Raw genomic sequence first — 19,033 nt, 5'->3', positions numbered from 1 at the left:
CGATGTTTTTCAGGTTCTTCGACCAATTGAAGGAAACCTTCAACCAGTCAAAGGTGACCTACGACCAGTCGAAGGAGACCTTCGACCAGTCGTAGAACGGTCAAAGCTTATCGTGCCTAATTTTTCAAATATCTGTTATTGCTTCAACTAGTCGAAGAACTCCCTAGACCAGTCGAAGACGCGATCTGCTCACCTATAAATAGGGCACGAATTTTGGAAGAAATCATCGAATTAATTAATCCATTCAAGCCAATCTTCGTCGAACTTCTGAGAGATAATTCTGTGCTCCATCTAAGCTAAGTCTGCTTATTTAATATTCTCTTTCCTTAGCTTTATTTAATTGATTTTGTTTCTGCTATTCCAATCTAATTTGATAAGAGGAATTGTTATTCCCTTTCTTTGGAATCAAAATCAATTAAGGCAAGCCTTATTTGGTTTAATTTAAAATCTATTAGAATTAGAACCATTGTAATTGAGTACTGGACATTGAACTTGGACATTCAATCATCTACTCTGATTTGGTTCTACCGAGCTACTACAACGAAGGAGATAATCAGGTATTTTACATTTAATTATAAATTCCTTTCTGTTTTGGTTTCTTTCAAGATTTGCCAAAAAAATCTTGTTGTATTGGTTATCTGAGGAGAGCCAGGAAAACTCAGAAATGGAATTTTTTTAATTGTGTAAGCCCACAGACAAAGACACAATTGTGAAGGTTTTGGGTGAACCTAGGAAAACCTATTTTGTTAGTGAACGCTAATATCCCCTGTGTGAGGATATTAGGAGTGGAGTAGCATTCTGTGTGGCTGTTGTTTAACAGTTGGTGAACACACAGGCGAACCACTATAATCCCTTGTGTTGTGGTTGAATGATTTATACTTCTGATCTTTAATTATTCTTTTGTGGGATGTATGTATGGTGGTGAATGTTGTAATCATTTAATTCAAGCATTGTGAGAATTTTGTAATAGTTTAAAATTTATTTTCTACTATTCCTTTATCAGCTTGATATTCAATTTCCTTTAAAAGTTATTCCAGTAAGGTTGCCCTGCCATTTTTATGGTGTATGGCTGTCCCTAGAATAATAAATTTGTGATTACAATTTATTTTAATTCAGTTTCTATTTATTTCTGTATTCCTCTTCGGTTTGAGATTTGATACAAAGATCTTTCTAGAAATAAGGTTGTCCTACCATAAACTCTGGTTTTTGGTGTAAGGTTGTCCTTAGAACAACATTTGTATCAATCTCTTAAGATCTGAATTTTTAGGTTATTTTACTTTCTTGCATTGTGATTTATTTTGGCTATCATATTCTTTTTAATTCCGCTGTTATAAGTTTTATTTGGCATTGTCCTATTCACCCCCCCTCTAGGACATATAGCTAGGCCTTTTCAAGTGGTATCAAAGCCTAATAGCTCTTTTTTAATCTCATATAAAACGGAGAGAGAGAGAGAGAAAAGAGGGGGGATCTGGAAAAGCTGGGATGTGAAGTTGGGAGCAAGGCTTGGGCTGGAAGGTGGAACGTTAGACAGGGAGTTCAAAGTAGTTTTTATTTTTATTTTATTTTATTTGTTTTGGATCCAGCCCATTCATGTTGGGCTGAACCTCTTAGCTATGGCTAAGAGTTGAAGCTTGTGGCGTGATGGGGTTGATCTTACGGCTTGGATGCATGTGATGAACTGACGTTGATTCTAGTTTGATTAAATGGAATGCTTTCAAGTTTTTAATGATTTATTGTGACTTAAATTACAATATATTTGCGATGACTTTGAGTATGTCCATTCCCTTATTGTGACTATGCAGTTAGGAAACCCCGTTGTTCACTATTGCCCCTTGGACATGGTTGGATGATGGAACTCTTCCTGACATTCATACATCACTCAGATTGGCTGTGAATTGGTTTGATTTTATTGTTTGCTTTGTCTCATGTGCATGGTTTTGTGATGGAATCCACTCTAATTCATATACCTTTCATCTCTTGAAAACTATATCAAAGGAAGTCCAGTTGATTTCCATGATTTTTGAAGCAGGCATAAGATCTCCCTGATCTCTACAAGTGGATCCTCTGAATCCCTAGTTTCCTTCCTCTGAATTCATTAAGTATTAGATTAGTATTTCATTATTATTCCTCAAATTACAACTCAAATTAGATTTCATCTCATTCTAGTTATTTTCAGATAACGTACAGGTATCAGTCCCTTGGGATTCGACCTCGGTCTCACCGAGTTTATTACTACATCACAACCCTATACTTGGGGAGCGAACGAGTTTTTGGCGCCGTTGCCGGGGACTGACGGTTGCGATTTTCTGAAATTAATTAGTTTAGAATTAGTTTGAGATTAGGATTTTACTAACTTTAGTTTTAGATTTTATCTCTATTTAATTTCTAGAACTAACTTGTTTCCTGTTTTATAGGATCCTGACATAAACTTCTAAGTTGGTAATCCCTTTCTAATTCCTCTACTTTTTCTATTTTTAGAATTAGGGTGTGAATTTTAGAAATTTTCTAATTCTAGTATTTTTTTATTTTTAGGAAATAGTTTATTTTTAGAAACTTTCTAATTTTAACTCTTTTAGAATCTAACTTTGTTTCCTAATTTATTTTTAGAAATTTTCTGCTTGTAGAATTTTTGTGTAGAAACTAACTTACCTATTGTGTAGGCTTTTAAGGTAGAAATTTCTAATTCGGTAAGCTTTCTCTCTACTTTCTATTTTTCAGTTCTCTTTTAGTAATTTACTTTCTAGTTTAGACTTTTCTTCTTTTAGAAACTAGTTTACTTCCATCTTTCCTTTTAAGGATTTTCTAATTCTAGACCTTCTCTTTAGAGCTCACTTGTTTGTTTTCTTTTGCAGGTCTTTAACTTAGGGACTTCAATTTGGTAATTTCTTTTCAACTCTCTCTTTCTTTCTAGATTTTCTTTTCGTTTCAAATTTGATTGAGGGCTGCGAGTGTTTCATGCCTAAGTGGGCCCGTGACAACACTCGATGTCTCTTGACTGAAGGAGGATTGGTTGAGGGGTTGACTATCCATCGCAGGACTAGACACCACTCGAAATCCCCTGAGTTAATTAAAGTAATGGCTGAAAACCAACCTTTTCTACCTCAACCCAGGGTAGAGGACATTCAGGATGAGAATGAGGTGCATCAAGCACCCCCGCCTCGTACTTTACGAGATTATCTACAACCAGTGGGGGTGAGTACGCCCTTATGCATGATTTTTCCTGGAAATACAAGACATATGGACATCAAGCCAGGGATTATCCAACTCCTTCCTAAGTTCCATGGGCTTGAATCTGAAGAACCATATCTACATCTGAAAGAGTTTGATGAGATCAGAGCCACTTTATATTTTCAAAATGTGTCTGAGGAAACAGTCAGGCTGAGACTCTTTCCTTTTTCTTTAAAAGAGAAGGCTAAGGCGTGGTTACATTCACTGCATCCTAGATCCATTGGCACATGGAATGATATGCAAATGGAATTTATAAAGAAATTCTTTCCACATCATAAAACAATTACCCTTAGAAAAGCAATCATGAACTTCACCCAAAAGGAGGATGAAACATTTTACCAATGTTGGGAAAGGTTTAAGGATTTGGTCAGTTCATGCCCACAACACGGCTTTGAAATGTGGCGCATTACAAATTTTTTCTATGATGGACTGACATCTTCCATGTGCCAAATGGTCAAGACGATGTGTAATGGAGAATTCATTAATAAAAATGTTGACGAGGTATGGGATTACCTCGATAGTCTTGCTGAAAAAACACAATCATGGGACTATTACCCAAAGTTAAACACCACGTCTAGGCCGACTCAATTAAAGGAGAAAGGTGGATTGTATCTCTTGAAAGAAGAGGATGATCTCAAATGTAAAGTGACAACGCTCATAAGAAAAGTTGAGGCCATGGAAGGAAAGAAGGATAAGGTTAATGAAAGTGTTTGCGGCATCTGTGATTGGAATATTCATACAACTGAAAATTGCCCTACAATACCCGCCTTTCGAGAAGTGTTGAATGAACAATCCAATGCCGTAAATAATTATCAAAGACCTTTCAATGGACCAATCTCTAATACGTACAATCCTGGTTGGAAAAATCATCCAAACTTTAGTTGGAGAAATGGACAAACTGCTACCCCTCAAAGTTTCTTCAATCAAAATCCAAATCAGGGGAAACCTCAAGAAGAACCGGTTTAAAATTCCATGCAAGAGTTGACCTATGCAATGAGAGACTTTATGCAAAAGATGGATTCACGTGTGACAGTTATAGAAAAGGGGATGCTTCCTATACAACCGCTCCCTAATCCTAAACCGCAATACGAGACAAGTGATCCCAGCTCTTCAAATCAAATGGGGCACGCTAAATCCATCACCACTCTTAGGAGTAGGAATATCATTGATAAAACCCTTCCGGTTAGGCCCGAAAAGCCTCAAGAACCAGAAGAGGACAATAATAATAGATCTATTGAGGCCCCACAAAAATTAGAACCAGAACTTCTAGAAAAGCCAGTTGCTCCATTTCCCCAACGGTTGGTCGCACCAAAACCTCTCTCTAACTCTTAGGATATCCTAGAAGTGTTGAAACAAGTGAAAGTCAATATTCCTCTACTTGATGTTGTAAAACAGATACCTTCATATGCCAAATTCCTGAAAGACTTATGTACGACCAAATGATGGCAGAGTATTCAAAAAAAGATCTTCTTGACCGAGAAAGTGAGTGCCAACCCAAAGAAAGACGTGCCACAGAAATTCAAAGATCCCGGTAGCCTAACCATATCATGTGTAATCGGTGACCATCGAATTGATCATGCACTTCTTGACTTAGGAGCGAGTGTCAATCTGATTCCCTACTCGGTATACAAACAGTTAGGTTTGGGTGAATTAAAACCCACCCTAACCACACTACAACTTGCTGATCGCTCTGTTCGTGTACCAAGAGGGATAATTGAGGATGTGTTGGTCCAAGTTGATAGATTTTACTACCTTATAGATTTTATCATCCTGGACACTGAACCCATCAATAACATGAGCACTCAGATCCCCGTCATTCTTGGTCACCCATTCCTTGCCACTTCAAACGTAATTATCAATTGCAGGAATGGTGTCATGACTATGTCTTTTGGGAATATGACATTGGAGTCAAACATCTTTTTCAATAACGATAGAAACTTAGAGGATGATGACGATTTCCACGACATTAACATGATTGACTTTTTAGTGGAAGATACAACACCTCTGACCTTATCCTTTGACCCTCTAGAGATGTGCCTGGCCCACTCCCATGATTTTGATGATGACATGATTAGGGAGACGTGTGCCTTGCTTGATACTGCACCGGTACTTGAAGTTAATCGGTGGAGGCCACAATTTGAAGAGTTGCCTCAAACTGATGTGGTGCCTCTACCGTCAAACCTCAAGCCACCGAAGCTTGACTTAAAACCTTTGCCCTCTGATTTAAAATATGTCTATTTAGGTCAAGATGAGACATACCCGGTAGTGATCTCTGCCCACCTGGAGAAAGAACAGGAGAGTATGCTTATATCTACTCTCATTGAGCATAAGGGAGCCCTTGGATGGACAATAGCGGACCTCAAGGGAATTAATCCCTCGATTTGTACTCACCGCATTTATCTTGAGGATAATATTAAGACCGTTCGGTAATCACAACATAGACTAAATCCAAACATGAGGGAAGTAGCTAAGGCCGAGGTTCTTAAACTATTAGATGTGGGTATCATATACCCCATATCCGATAGTCAATGGGTGATTCCAACTCAGGTGGTTCCTAAGAAGTCCAGGATCACCATCGTAGCTAATGCTAATAATGAACTCGCGCCAACTAGAGTTTCTACGGGTTGGAGAATGTGCATTGACTACAGGAAGTTGAATACCGTCACGAGGAAGGACCACTTTCCTTTACCCTTCATTGATCAAATCTTGAAAAGGCTAGCTGGTCATTCCTATTATTGTTTCCTTGACGGGTATTTGGGTTACAATCAGATTGAAATCGCCCCTGAGGACCAGGAAAAGACTACATTTACATGTCCCTACGGCACCTTTGCCTGCAGAAGGATGCCATTCGGATTATGTAATGCCCCCGCCACCTTTCAGTAATGTATGATGAGTATCTTTTCTGATATGGTGGGGAAATATTTAGAGGTCTTCATGGATGATTTCTCTGTTTTCGGTTCATCTTTCAGCAAGTGCTTAGAGAGTCTTAAATGTGTGCTGAAAAGATGTGAAGAGAAGAACTTGGTACTTAATTGGGAGAAGTGTCATTTCATGGTTCATAAGGGAATTGTCCTTGGACATATTATCTCGTCCAAAGGAATCGAGATGGATAAGGTAAAAATCGATCTCATCTCTAACCTACCTCCACCCAAGAACATCAGAGATGTGCGATCCTTCTTGGGACACGCAGGGTTTTATAAACGATTCATAAAGGACTTTAGTCTCCTCTCTCGTCCCTTATGTAATCTTCTGCAAAAGGATGCACCATACGAGTGAACTGAGCAATGCCAGGAAGCTTTCACCAAGCTTAAGGGCATGTTAACCACTGCACCTATCATGCAGCCATCCGATTGGAGCCTTCCTTTTGAGCTTATGTGCGACACTTCTGATTATGCTCTTGAAGCGATTCTAGGCCAGAGAAAAGATAAGAGGCCCTACGTCATTCATTACGCGAGTAGGACTTTAAATCCTGCCCAAGTGAACTACTTGACTACGGAAAAGGAACTCTTAGACGTAGTGCTCGCCTTAGACAAATTTAGGTCCTACTTGATCGGATCCAAAATCATTATCTACACAGACCATGCAGCACTTAAGTATCTTCTTTCTAAGAATGATTCTAAGCCCCGCCTAATACGATGAATCCTCCTACTCCAGGAATTTGACTTAGAAATAAAAGATAAAAAGGGAGTAAAGAACGTATTGGCTGACCATCTTTCTCGCCTTAATCTCTCTGATTCCCTTGAAACGACACATATCAATGACATGTTCCCTGATGAACAATTGTTCAGAGTCTCCCATTTACCTTGGTTCGCTGATATTGCTAATTACCTTGCCACAAGTTCCATACTGACACAGTAGACTGCGCAAGATAAGAAGAAATTTTTCACCAAGGTACGTAACTTTTTCTGGGACGATCCATATTTATTTAAATATTGCCCAGACCAAATCTTGAGGAGATGTGTGCCAGACAATGAGCATCAGAGCGTCATCTCTTTTTGTCACTCACAGGCCTGTGGTGGTCACTTTTCTGCTAAAAAGACCACGGCTAAGATTTTGCAGTGTAGCTTTTACTGGCCCACTAAGTTTAGGGACACTCATGAGTTTTGCAAAGCTTGTGAGCGTTGTCAGAAATTGAGAGCATTGTCCCGTCGAAATATGATGCCTTTGAATCCCATCCTTATCATTGAAGCATTTGATTGCTGGGGCATCGATTTCATGGGACCATTCTCCCAATCGTTTGGAAATCTGTATATTTTGCTCGCCGTGGATTATGTCACTAAATGGGTTGAAGCGATTCCGTGTCGAACTAATGACCATCACACGGTCATTAAATTCCTAAAAGAAAACATCCTTTCTCGATTCGGAATGCCTCGAGCCATCATTAGTGATGGGGGCTCACACTTTTGTAATAAACCATTTGAGAGCTTAATGAAGAAATATGATATCTCTCATAAGGTGAGCACCCCGTATCACCCACAGACAAGTGGGCAAGCTGAGATTTCTAATAGAAAAATTAAACACATTTTGAAGAAAACGGTTAACCCTGACCGTAAGGATTGGTCAATCCGATTGACCGATGCCTTATGGGCATACCGTACTGCCTTTAAAACCCCTATTGGAATGTCTCCCTTTAGACTTGTCTATGGGAAAGCTTGTCACTTGCCTGTGGAGCTAGAACATAAAGCGTACTGGGCGATCAAAAATCTTAATTTCAATCTGGACAACGTTAGCTCGCTACGCAAACTTCAATTGAATGAACTTGAGAAAATCCGGAATGATGCGTACAATAATTTGAGAATTTACAAGGACAAGATGAAAGCATTTCATGACCAACACATTTTGCGAAAATCATTCACGCCTGGTCAGAAGGTCCTTTTGTACAATTCTCGATTACATCTCTTTCCGGGTAAGCTTCGATCTCGTTAGACTGACCCTTACATTGTTGTTACTGTTTTTCCTCATGGGGCCGTTGAGATAAGAGATCCCGACAATGGTAAGGAGTTTAAAGTCAATGGACATCGATTGAAACCATTTGTCGAGAAATTTGATTCAGAAGACATGTCCATGCCCCTGACTGCTCCTGTTTACCAGGATTGATCTCTTAGTCTGATGGAGGTATAGGTAGGTTTATCGCGTTCATAGGACTAGGATAGTTGCTTTATTTGTTTGGCTGAAGACGGTAAACTTAGCGCTCCTGGGAGGCAACCCAGCTTTTCATTCCGTTTCATTTTCCTAGTTAGTTAGTTCAATATTTGTGGGTAACATTGCTGCAAACCCTCACACGACTACAACTCCTCTACTAGGGGCAACCTAGGGGTTTAAAGGCTTGTTGCATACGCTAAATGCAATTGAGAGCACCTGCGAAAGTGGTGTAGATAGGATTTTATTTTTGTAATATTTCTTTTACTTTTGTTGGTTTCTCTCTTGTGCTGACCTGCTCTTACGTAGATATCTTTGGAAAGACTCTTGATTCTTTCATCCAGGTACTATCTTTCCATCACTCTTATATTTTCATTGTCCCAGGTGCATTGCATGCTTATTTCTTTTACATTGAGGACAATGTAGATTTTAGGTTGGGGGTGGGAGATTAGGTTTCCTAATCAGTGTTTTCTTGGTCTTGAGCGAAAATTGTGAAAATTTTAAATTTTTTTAAAATTTCGTATGAATTCAAAGTGATTTTGATGGCCATCTGGGACACTTGGAATTGCAAAATACATGATGTTGGTAATTTATGACTCTTGGATTCAGTTATCTGTTAGATTTCACAGCTAAGTTTGAACTATTAATCCATGATTAGAAGTTTTAAACATTGATTGAATCATAATTTTACATGTCACATCTTGCTTACACATTAAGGTTTCATTCGATATTGAAGGATTAATTTGGTGATCACTAAGCTTGAGAGGAACCAACCTGAGAAATTGAAAGCATTGGGCGAATGGTTTTCACCATAGGTTTGCTCCCTACAGGAGAAGGTTTGATTTCCCAAGGTTGACATTCAAAAACTTTTTGGCGACTGGTCTTTACCATAGATTTGCTCCCTATAGGTGTAGATTCAATTCTCCTCCTTGGCTTTACTTTTGGAAAAAAAAAAGTTGACATAGTGTGAAAATCATCAAAAGCTGGAAGAATGAATCAAGCTTTGGTTTAGGTGTTGGTTATCATGAATTCTCTTGTGGTTACCAATGATATCAATAGAAAAGTGAATTTTAATAGTGTTAAGCCAAGATTACACTATACACTCATGGAACTCAATATTTAGAATCGTTCTAATTAATGGATTAATATTTGAGCTTGATTATGAAGTTTACCGTGAGCTTGATTTCAGGAGAAAGTAATGCCAACATTCATGAATCTTAGAATTCGAGTATCTGAATTGTTTTTCATAAATCTCTTGAGTTTGTAGAAATTGTCCTGTAATTCTCAATTTATTTTTTTGCATACCTTGCTCGAGATTAGCAAGATGCTGGTTGGGGGTTGTGTTGAGGGTCAAATATTGCATATCAGACCCCAGTTATTGCCTGGATTTACAAACATAGTACCGTTTAATGGCCCGCTTTAATCATGTTTGTGATGCAGAGTGTATTTACGAGCATGGACTGAAAAGGGAGCTTAAAGCATGGATTTAATGCTCTGATGACACTAAAGGCAAGGGACGGACCCCAGGGGACCAAGATCGACGGAACTATACGCCAGGGATCCGCGAAAATCGAGAAACTGAAGCTCAAGCAGCCTGAAAGTCAGCCAGAATGCAAGATCATTGGATTTTCATCATCTATTCGGCTCAAAACTTTATACAAGGCTCGAAGACCAAAAACTAACCGTACACGTCAAATTTCAGCCATTGGATCCCTCTGGAAGTGGCCCAATGGACATATTAGCCCATAAATCAATGATTTGGGGCTCGCTTGATATCTGGATATGCTTTATTTTGGTCTCAACCCCTTAAAATGGATGACAAAATAGATGGTCGGAGTAGATTTTTCAAATATCACTGTGGACCCCATAATTATGGGTGTGAGTGCACAGCAGGTGCAACAAGCGTTGTGCACCGAGTCATTGAAGTCGGTTAACAGGACCGACTCAAAGTTGGAAACTGCCGCTGCGAAAGCTCAAACAGAGCTTGCGGATGGTTTTTCGTGGGCCACCACGGTCAATTTTACAGATGATCAGGACCGTCCATCAGACTTTAGAGGGCCTTATGATCATGTCTTGGGTGACGAAATCACAGAAGGCAGCGAAGAACGGTTTCCAATCATTCAAATGCAAGATAGACGGTGGAAATATATGATTTGATGGTCCGCACTAAACCCAAGGAAAAAATCCCTTCCCAACTTAAATTCCTAGAAGAACTCAATGGACGGATCGGATCTCGTTTTTGTTATCGTTCATGAGCCCCACCACGCATCAGCACAGCCCTGTTTTCGTAGCCGGACGCTGCCCGACTTTTGCGGGCCGTTACGTAATCTCAACGGTGATCGGATGGACGATTTGGACCGTCCATCATGTAGATCGTTCAAAGCAGGCCCACGGGACGTTGTCCTTTTAGAAAGAAAGCAAAGAAGAGAAGAGTTGAGACGCCGCCATCATAACTGCGTGAGGTATCGTCGCAGCAGCTGGCGATTTTCGCCTATTGCTGTGCCTAAAGTCCAACTCCAGCAAAGTCGGCTCTCTAAAACTGCCATCTGCACTGCCCTGGCTCATATAAAACGGAGAGAGAGAGAGAAAAGAGGGGGGATCTGGAAAAGCTGGGACGTGAAGTTGGGAGCAAGGCTTGGGCTGGAAGGTGGAACGTTAGACAGGGAGTTAAAAGTAGTTTTTTTTTTTTTTATTTGTTTTGGATCCAGCCCATTCATGTTGGGCTGAATCTCTTAGCTAGGGCTAAGAGGTGAAGCTTGTGGCATGATGGGGTTGATCCTACGGCTTGGATGCATGTGATGAACTGACGTTGATTCTAGTTTGATTAAATGGAATGCTTTCAAGTTTTTAATGATTTATTGTGACTTAAATTACAATATATTTGTGATGGCTTTGAGTATGTCCATTCCCTTATTGTGACTATGCAGTTAGGAAACCCTGTTGTTCACTATTGCCCCTTGGACATGGTTGGATGACGGAACTCTTCCTGACATTCATACATCACTCAGATTGGCTGTGAATTGGTTTGATTTTGTTGTTTGCTTTGTCTCATGTGCATGGTTTTGTGATGGAATCCACTCTAATTCATATACCTTTCATCTCTTGAAAACTATATCAAAGGAAGTCCAGTTGATTTCCATGATTTTTGAAGCAGGCATAAGATCTCCCTGATCTCTATAAGTGGATCCTCTGAATCCCTAGTTTCCTTCCTCTGAATTCATTAAGTGTTAGATTAGTATTTCATTATTATTCCTCAAATTACAACTCAAATTAGATTTCATCTCATTCTAGTTATTTTCAGATAACGTATAGGTATCAGTCCCTTGGGATTCGACCTCGGTCTCACCGAGTTTATTACTACATCACAACCCTATACTTGGGGAGTGAACAAACGCATACATCAGGTGGGCCCATTGTCCAAACAGATGGACAGTGTGGATATAACCCATACATTATATGGGCCCACTATCCAAATAGATGGACATCATGGAAACACCGCATACATCAGGTGGGCCCATTGTCCAAACAGATGGACGACGTGCAAAAGGCGGGCCATCATGGAACCCGATTCGAGATCCAAGCCACTCATCAGGTGGACCCCATTCTCTAGCACCTGGCCCAACACATCAGGCCATCACGGAACCCGATCCCTAATGTATGCATTGTATCCATCACATAAAAAGTGTAAATGATCATAGTCATCCATTTAGATCTTCATCTGGATGACTGGATCTCCAACGGAATCAAGAAAGAGGAAAAGAAGAAGAAGATTAAGAAGAAGAAATAAATGCACTCACCTTGTCAGGATTGGGCGAGATCGGGTGGACGTTCAGGGGGGTGGGGTAGGGTTTTTAGAATGTTATAATATATATATATATATATATATATATATATATATATATATATATATATATATATATATATATATATATATATATATATAAAGTAAAAACCTATTTCAAATCAACCGAGTCGAGCTCGAGTTCGAGTTTCGAGTCGAGTCGAGTTAAACTGGTGCATGGCTGAACTCGGCTCGAACTCAACTCAAGCTACAGGATTAAAGCTTGATTCGGCCTAACTCAGCCATTCGAGCCAAGTCAATCCAAGCTGATTAGAGCCGAGTTAAGCGAGTTAGTCGAGCTAGCTCCACTCGTGCCCACCTCTACCCAGAGTGCATTATGTCCACTATAAATACATATAAGTCGCTAGCTGTGGGACCTTTAACATATCACTTGCATCAATAGAGAAATAAGTCGAACCATGAGAGTTTTGGAATTTCAAGACACATACCCAAGTCGTAAAAATAAGGGAGGTGGCACAAGACTAACCTGATAAAAGAGAAAAGTAGCAACAATCTAACTCAATAAAAGAGAATACTAGCATTAGGCTAATTCATTAAAAATAAGAAGAGATGTGCAAAAGCTAGCTCAATATGTCCTTTTAAGCCATCAGAACAGTTCAAGTTGACATATTAGGGTTGGGATTAGAGATCTGCAATTATATATCTTCTCTTAGGAGTATTTTAGCTCTCATTTCTCCTCTCAAATCTCCCACATGCATATATGACATTTGGGTTGTCCATTTACTTCAATTTTCTTTACTTATTACATAACTTTCTTCTCATACACCTAATATTTCTCTTTTGATGACTCTCAGGCAAATACTTTGTGCCTTGTTAAGTTTTGGGATCCTACCACATAAGAAACCTAGGGTCGTCTAATTTTTGTATCTTTTTTTAATAACCATCACCCTGGTTATTGGGCAATTGTCTCCGCAATCATGGCTATAATTTTGCTTGATTAGTGCTTTCATTTCATTCCTTTAATAACCACTATGTCCATAAATCACCATCGAGATTGAACCATCGTGATCTCTTAAGTGGTGGTTTGAGTTAAGAAGTAAGTGTTAACTAATCATCTTTGGAAATTATCCACAACTAATTAAACAATAAGACTATTTAGAACCTTAAAAGCTCAAGAAATTCTAAAATCCCATAATATAGAGACTGCACATGAGTGCGGGTGAAGAAGGGTGTCTAACTCATTCATTCTTTATCATTGAGGTCCTTACTAAAATCTCTAGTCGTATACCAACCATAAGGCCTTTCTGGTCGGGGAGTATCTGATTTCCCAACTAAAGTGATTCCACAGTGTTTAACAGGTTATAGATTTTGAGATTCATCGGCTAGTGGTGAATCCAAGTCAAACATATCATCTCAAGTCAACACTACACCCTTGGCCGAAGGTAACAGGAAGGAAACCGTCAAGAGGTGGGGTGATCCCTCTCATGGGAGAGTGGCCACAAATTTAATGACTTCACTGGGTAACTAGACCTCAACTTGAAAAGTGGGATTTTATAGATTTCGAGGATTTTAGGGTTCTAGTCCATTTATTTTCCAGTCTTTATTTTTGTGCATGTTATTTTTTAGACTTTACATTCCTACAATTTACTTTCTATTATTTCATTTATATATTGGAAGCCATTACACCACTTGCATATCATAACGTAAGCACCACCTTGCTGCCTAGGAACTTATCGGGGCCATAAGGGATTCTTCTCTGATATTTTCATTGAGAAAGCTCCCCAAAAGGCACCACCTAAGCACATGCTAAAGATCGATCCATTTGGGCCAGGAAGTATATTGCTTAGGAAACCTTTTAGAGTAGGGAAATGATAGATGCATGCATCCACTAGCACATTCCTGATAGTAAAAAGAGGGAGAGAGAGAAGAAATCACCAAGACACAAATATAAATATAAATCTAATATATATATATATATATATATATATATATATATATATATATATATATATATATATATACGTGAGGCCCGTGTCCTAGCCCATACCATCTCGTAGGCTTCCGCGATCCTCCCGGTCGAATTCCGGCAACCCACGACCTGTAACCGGCATTTGGGCAAGACCCAGAGTCACATGTTGTCAATTCAAGTTGACTTAACCCGAATCTTGTACCAAGCGACCGTGCTGTCGCCGCGGTTCCGATGCCGCGTCTCACGCGCCAAGGCGATACTTGGGTCAAAAGATGTGGGCCCGCATTCAGTTTGAGAAAAAAGCCATGCATTTGCAAAATAAAGAGAAATGTCCCATCAATCGAGTACAAATCAATCAATCATATCCCATCCCCAAGTACAACTACCCCTTCCCTAAAGTCAACTCTCCCTTACATGTCAAGTACACCCATCCATCACTCACCATCCCTCTCTCCCATCACCTCTCTCTCTCTCTCATTCTCTCTCTCATTCTCCCAGGCAACTCCATCAGAGCAACGTCCAAGCTTTCCTCCATTTTCCACCCACCTTGAAGCTTCATACCCCCATCATCCAACCTCTAAAATCTAATCCTAACCATTGATTCGTACTCCTTGGAGCTAGATCACCCTAGTGTGGAAGGAGGAGGAGTGGTTTTGAAGGTGGGTGTTCGTAGTTGTAGATTGTGATTTTGATGTAGGGCCCACCTATTTTGGGACCCATCTTGATGCATTGTAAGATCTAGGGGAGCTCATAGTGACGGAGCTCCCCCACCTCACGTGTGTCTCTCTCTCTCCCTCTCCCTCCCTTTTCTTTTTTTTATGTTGATTGTGGGGTCCACCTGATCTATGTGTTTCATCCAGTTGTCCAGCTGGGACGGTGGAGCCCACCTTGATATTTGTACTATATCAACACCATCCATCTTCTTGGATGCTGTTGGACTAACATCCAGCAGCTGTGGGACCCACCGTTGTGATTGTTTCACATTTCCATCGTCCATCTGTGGACAGGTGGAAGGCCCCCTGATGTGTACTGTCCACACGGGGGCACCATGATTTATGCATTTTTATCACCACCGTCCAGATTGCTGGACGGTGGGATGCATGTGATGCATGTACCTTATCAACACCGTCCAGTGGACAGGCCCACTATGGTGTATGTCTTCCATCCACACCGTCCATTGCTCTGGACAGTGCTGGACACCATGTGTAGGTGCTGCCCTGCCCCACCATGAGGTATTATTTTATCCAAACCATTCATCTGCTGCTGCCCAGCAGCTGGAGCTGCTCAAGCATCAGCAGATCATTGGACGCTGATCATGAGGTATGTGTTATATCAACACCGTCCATCTATTTCTCTAGATCGTTGTATGGCCTGGGTGAGAAGATCCAGACCTCAGGTGGACCACACAGCAGGAAAAAGTGGAGATGATGACGTCCACGATTGAACCCTTTGTAGGTACCACTCTGATGTATGTGTTTTATACTCTGTCCATCTGTTGGACGAGCAGCAGAGAGCTGCTGTAGATGTCAGCGGATCTGGGGCCCACCATGCTGTATTTGTTTCATCCACATCGTCTAGCAAAGGATGGTGCTGGATGCACCTGCTTGGCTCGTGTGGGGCCAGATATGATGTATGTGTTTTATCCCATCGTCCAGTGGGTGGGACGGTGGTGATCCAGGCCGTCTAGTGATGCCTTGGGCCACACCTTGAAGTATTTATTGTATCCACATCATCCATCCAGCATTCGTGTGGGCCCACCCACACGTGTTGCACGTGTGGGATGGGATCCACCTTGATACATGTATTACATCCCAGCCTTCCGTCCGTTTTTGGATGGTGGACCTCCCTGTTGAAAACGTCAGTAAGTTCCATGGGTTTGACCATGGATCTTATGTTATATTCACACCAGCGTTTCATGTGGGACCCACACATGTTGTAAGTGTTATCCATACCATCCAATGATCTGGATAGTGGGGACCACCTGGACGTATGGATCCACATCATCCACCTGTTTGGCATTCACGCTGTCCATCTGTTTTACATCCAGCCATCCAATCAGGTGGGACGTTGCTGGATGTGTTTCATCCTCACCATCTATAAACAGGACAGTGGGACCCATGTGATGTATGTTTTAATCCACACTGACCATTTGTGTGGGCCTGACCATGATATACATGTATTATACATGCTATCCAGCAGTTGGACAGGTGCTGATGGTGCTAGACAATGCTTGGATAGCATTGATTTATATGGACCATGTTTGGACAGCCCTGATTTACATGGGAAATGTTTTGATCGTGCTGATTTACGTGGACAATGTTTGGGCGGTGCTGATCATCATTAGAGTGTCATGTGCCCCATAGAATGATAATGTACAGTGATACACATGTTGCACTTGCAACTATTGAAATGATTTTAGATGTAATCCAAAAATTCCCACTTGAGGTCCACTTTGATATACTTATGACCCACCTGTGAGGCCCACCTTGATATATTGTAGCCCATTTATGAGGCCCATTAGTGTGGCTCATTGATGCAGCCCACATGATGTGTATGAGGCCCGTTAGTGCGGCCCATTGATGCGGCCCACTTGACCGTATATGAGGCCCGTTAGTGTGGCCCATTGATGCAGCCCACTTGATGTATATGAGGCCCGTTAGTGCGGCCCACTTGGTGTATATGAGGCCCATATGATGAGGCCCGACTTGATGAACACGAGGCCCATTATGATGTGTATTGGGCCCTTATCGTGCGGACCATTGTGACGTGTATTAGGCCCATGGGCGTGGCCCAATGTGATGTATTCAAGGCCTGATGTGATGTATATGTGGCCCATTGCGATGTATTTAAGGCCGATGGTTGTGGCTCATTAAGATGTATTTTAGGCCCATGGGTAGTGGCTCATTGTGATGTATTCAAGGCCCATGTGTAGGGCCCACCTATTGTGTATTTGAAGCCCATGGGGTGTGAAGCCCGATGCGATGTATTCATGGCCCATGTGTCGAGGCCCATTGTGATATATAAGGCCCATATGATATAACCCATTGTGATGTATATGTGACCCATATTTGAGGCCCATTGTGATGTACATTTGGCTCGTGTTTGGGGCCCAATGTGATGTATATGCGGCCCGTATTTGAGGCCCGTAGTGATATGTATTCAGCCCATGTTTAAGTCACACACAATATATATATATATAGGGAAAAGGTACTATGCGCTCGACCTCACAAGACCGTCCCATGAGGTCGAGTTATGTGGGCCCCACCGTGATGCATTTCGAACATTTACCCCATCAGTCAGATGCACCATTCCATCGTGGGCCTAGGTCTCAAAAATCAAGTCAACCCGTGACTTGTGTGGGCCACACCACATACAGAAGTGGGGAGGGGCCGTGCACCATTAAAAAATTCATAATCATATTTCGGGCCCACCGAGATGTGGTTTGCAAATCCAGCAAATCCATTATGTGTGTCCCACTTGGATGAGGGTTCAGACCAAGTTTCAGCTGCATTCAAAACTCAGGTGGGCCCCACCAAGTGCTTTTATATGTTTTTGGCATGTCTTCACATGATTTTAGATGGTATGGCCCACTTGAGTTCTGTATACGGCTGATTTTTGGGATATCCCATAATTTAGAGGGGACCCATCAAATGCACGGTGTTGATGGTCAACACGCATCATGGTGGGGCCCACACAGCTCTACCTCACGGGAGCTTATCGTGAGGTTGAGCGCATAGTACCTTTTCCCATATATATATATATATATATATATATATATATATATATATATATATATATATATATATATATATATATTGTGTGTGTGTATGGCTTCAAAAAAAGAGAGGCAAAAGAGTAAGGGATTGAAATTATCAGCCTCTAACATTGCACCTAAAAGTAACCAACTTGTATAGTGACCTAAGAAAATTTTAATAATCACTCATCGCAGTCTAGTTTGAATCAAGTCATGTGCAATAATGAATATCCAAGATGATATGCCCATGGCCCTGCCAACCCTAGAATCATTGGAACATGCAAGTGTTGTCCCCATAACCTCGATCCCCCATGACCGAGGTGTCTTAAAGTATCCAAAGTGTAAATGCACTAATTTGTGCATCTTATTTGTCAATCACGTGAGTCTTTGTGTCATGTAGTCGGTTGAGCCCTTGGAAGTTGAAAACCGAAGACACAAGAGGACATGAGCATCAAGGAGCAAAGAATGGGTAAATGAGGTGCATTAGTAACCCTAAATCTTCACCTAAAACAACCCTAAACCTCTGGATGATCCTAACCTTAATAGGTAAACCCTATATGATCATATATTAGCCTTATGAGCCTTATTGAAACATGATAAGATAGGCTATAGAGGTTTCCAAGTGGCTAAAAATCTAAGCTGCCCAAACTAGTAGTCTTGATGGTGTGCTCGAGCAAAGCTCGATCAATCGAGTCGATCAACCGAACATGGCCTAAAACATCCTGTAATATCTGGCCTAAATATGAATTATTTCGAGTGCTCAAAGCACAAGCTCGATCGATTGAACATGACTCCAACGAGTTCGCAGGACTATTTTCAACCTATCTCGATTGATCGAGCCTAGTTGTTAAAGATCTGTTTAAGCATTTTTGTTATATATATTTCATTCGAATATTTGTGCAAATAATAGATTTTGGCATTATAGAGACCCTAGTACATCTCAAGCTCTACCAAACCTCTTAGGCTCTATCCCAATGAGATACATGTTCTCTTCTTAGTGATTCTTGATAACATTTAAATATTACATATTTATTCTCTTAATTACATTAGTTTCCATGCATTAAAAGTGCTTAATTAACTAACTAACATCTATTTTATACATGTAAGGTATTCCAGGAAATAAAGATGAAATCATGCCTAA

At 40.7% G+C, this 19,033-nt stretch overlaps 1 non-coding gene across 1 annotated transcript; it reads right to left on the bottom strand.

Moving 5' to 3' along the window:
• Nucleotides 1-3,513: 3,513 nt before the first annotated feature.
• Nucleotides 3,514-3,620, bottom strand: LOC131257136 (small nucleolar RNA R71). Its single transcript, XR_009177152.1, has one exon. It is a non-coding gene; the product is annotated as a small nucleolar RNA R71 (small nucleolar RNA).
• Nucleotides 3,621-19,033: the final 15,413 nt, after the last annotated feature.

This window comes from Magnolia sinica, chromosome 9 (genome assembly GCF_029962835.1).
Source record: "Magnolia sinica isolate HGM2019 chromosome 9, MsV1, whole genome shotgun sequence".
Taxonomy (NCBI): Eukaryota; Viridiplantae; Streptophyta; class Magnoliopsida; order Magnoliales; family Magnoliaceae; genus Magnolia; species Magnolia sinica.
The sequence above is the reverse complement of the archived record's forward strand: the minus strand, read 5'-3'. Positions and strand labels throughout refer to the sequence as shown.